Below are 2,830 nucleotides of genomic sequence, written 5' to 3' on the forward strand. Positions count from 1 at the left end.
GATGAATCCCATCCCAGGAGGGACAGATCCTATCCCAGAGGGGACAGATCCCACCCCAGGGGGAAGTGGGATCTGAATCCCACCTCAGGGTGGCAGATCTGCATTTCCCCCTCCGTGCACAAGTCAGTGAAGCTGAGTACAGCTTTTCCCAGCTTCTCCACTGCCAGTTCTGGCTCCCCCCAGCTTTCCTCRCCCCACAACCTTCAAACCACCTCGCCCAGCTTCGCTGGTGAATCCCCCAGCACGTTTTACCCCTCAAACCCAGAGCCCCCCAGCCCCTCATCCGCAGCCCACCCAGCAGGAAAAGCCCAGAAAGCGAAGCACAAGCAGCCATAGAAATGACCATTAACGTGTTTTGCAGTTTTACCAGGCCGTCCGTCGTTCCGTGCTGCCCAATTCCTCGTCCGGGCCGTGCCTATCCCAGGACTTCTTTACTTTTCTGGGCTAAGCAAACACAGCCGGGTTACACATTAACCCCGCTGCCRCCGCAGATAAGGCTGAGCTGCCTGGTGGGTGCTCGGCAGGTAGGTCCTGACAGGGAGGAGCTCATCCTGCAGCCCTGCAAGGCACTTTCCTCCCTCTCCAGGAGCTCCAGGGGCCGGAGTGAGCCCCTAAAACCCGTCCATGCCGTGCCGCAGATTGCCGGGTGGCGCTGGCAGGGCTGGGTGTGAGCTGGCAGTGCCCGGGAGCAGCTCCAGCTCCGGTCCCACCCAACTCCCGCACTTCCCCGCTGTCCCTTGCTGTCCTCCCCGGCTCGGCTTGTCACCTCCTTAATCCGACATCCTGTTGTGCCGCATTGCTGAGAGCGGGGCAGCCCCGGCCCCAGCCCTGCACACAATAATTACGYGCCAGGAACGCGTCACCCACAGCAGGTTTCTTCTCTCAGGTGCTTTGCGCAGCCATCCCGTGGCTCGGGAGAGGAGCTGTTTCCTCCCCGGTTCTAAAAAAACGCAGCCCGGGCTGGGACAGGTCGGTGCTTGCGCTGCGCCGAGGTTTCCCAGAGGCCAAAAGTTTGCTGCCTGCGAAGGGAGGGGGTTGTAAGGACGGGTGGAAGGTGTTTWGGAAGGGAGGATTCGGCACAGATTTATTTATTTATTGTGTATTTGCGGGGTGCACGGCTCTGCGGGCTCCGTGGCTTCTCCGCCTGCCCCGACCCGCGGCTGCTTTTGCCCCACTTGGCTTCGTTCCCTGTGGGCACCAAACTCCTCTGCGAGCTCCTTCCCAGGGCTGGGGATTCCTTCATTCACAGTTCGAGRGCAATTCCGAGAGCTCTGGGCAAAGATAAAGCCCACCAAACACCCACCACACTCATCTGCACACTGACACCCTCCAGAAACCTCTGGGGCATTTCCCTGAGCAGATCCCCTTCCCCTTCCCAGATTCCCCCACCCTGCGGGGGGACACCGACCCCAGCCCGGGYGGGCAGGGAGAGAGCAGMAGGGCCCCCTTRTTGCTCTGATTTTGGGCTCTGTTAYTAAAATCGAGGATTTTCCTGCTGCTAAAAAACTGCTTTGGCCATTCTTCCCACCCCCCACACACGGCATGGACTTGTACCTGCTTGACAAGGTGCTGCTCACTGAAATTCTATAAACACCCTGCAGGAAATTTCCAGGGCTGACACAGCTGCTGGATTCATTCACATTTCTACGCTCCAATGATTTATTTATTTTTTTTTTTAATATTTGTATTTTTAGCAAAAGGCTGTGTTGCAACACATGTTCCCGGYTCCACAGAACAGGGAAGTGGAAATGAAAGGCACAGGAGGATGGAGGGGAAGCAGATGAGCTGGAAGTGCTGAGACTCCCRCTGGCAGTGCTGTTCTGAATGTGCTGGAGAGAAAATCAACAAACCAGAGGCAGCCCCAGCTCTTCCTGCTCCCCACGCTGGCCTGCAGCAGNCCCCCTCAATCTGGGTTCAAACCCCTGAATTTGGGTTCCAACCCCCAGAATTTGCCTTCCAAGCCCTGAATTTGGGTTCCAAGCCCTCAATTTAATTTCCAACCCCCTCAATTTGGGTTCCAACCCCCTCAATTTGGGTTCCAACCCCCTGAATTTTGGTTCCCAGCCCTGATCCCGTGCCAGGGCAGGGTCAGACTGGCACAGGGCACATTTATCCCCGCTCAGAGCTCTCTGCCCGTGGCGGGAGGCTGAACACCCACAGAAAGCGTCCTTATTTCGGGGTGCAAAGCTCCCAGAATTTCCTGGCACCACCTGTGCGTTTCCCTCACCTGCACCACCCCATTCCTGGGGATGGGATCGGGCTGAGGAGGCGAAAGGGAGCAGCAAAAACAAACACCAACACCCCTGGGTGACACAGGAGCCACGCGGGAGGATTTGCTCCTCGGCAGACAGAGGAGCCCTTTGTGCTGTGACCTGCAGGCAGGAACACTCTCTGCTACCCTTTTTTTTTATTTTTTTTTTTTTGCTTGTAGCAGGATCAGGGAATTAGATCCAGCGATAAATGAGCAGAACTGGCTGCTTGTTCGGAGCCTTAGACCCTGAAAGAATTCCTTTGTAATTGGAATACGCCGCAAAAATCAGATTTCAACACCCACGCCCTGACAGATCTAATCCTTCCACGCGGGAGGAGTTGAATATTTCAGTCTCAGCTTTGAATTATTTGCTGCTTAAATGACATTGCAGCGAGTGGTGGCTTTGGAACAGCAGTTCCCTGGATTGTTTGAGCTCGGATCATTTCATATCCAGGATTTGAGCTGTCAGGAAGCCGAGCTGAGCTTGGGGAAGTTTTAGGGCTCTGCAGGGTTTTACTGTGCACTTGAACATCCAAAACGTGAAATTTAGATTTATATCAAAACTAGATATTCAGATTT

The 2,830-nt window shown here is 55.2% G+C and overlaps 1 protein-coding gene across 1 annotated transcript in view; it reads right to left on the reverse strand.

Annotated features, from left to right (window-relative positions):
* CUNH1orf116 (chromosome unknown C1orf116 homolog) overlaps positions 1-771 on the reverse strand; it is an 11,291-nt gene extending 10,520 nt beyond the window's left edge. The window contains exon 1 of the mRNA XM_057385311.1: positions 368-771. The gene's annotated coding sequence lies outside the window, so the exon portion shown is untranslated. The remainder of the gene's footprint in view (positions 1-367) is intronic.
* Between the last annotated feature and the right edge of the window lie 2,059 nt (positions 772-2,830).

Source organism: Malurus melanocephalus, unplaced genomic scaffold, assembly GCF_030028575.1.
Source record: "Malurus melanocephalus ecotype Western Australia unplaced genomic scaffold, MMel_1.1 scaffold_808, whole genome shotgun sequence".
Classification (NCBI taxonomy): domain Eukaryota; kingdom Metazoa; phylum Chordata; class Aves; order Passeriformes; family Maluridae; genus Malurus; species Malurus melanocephalus.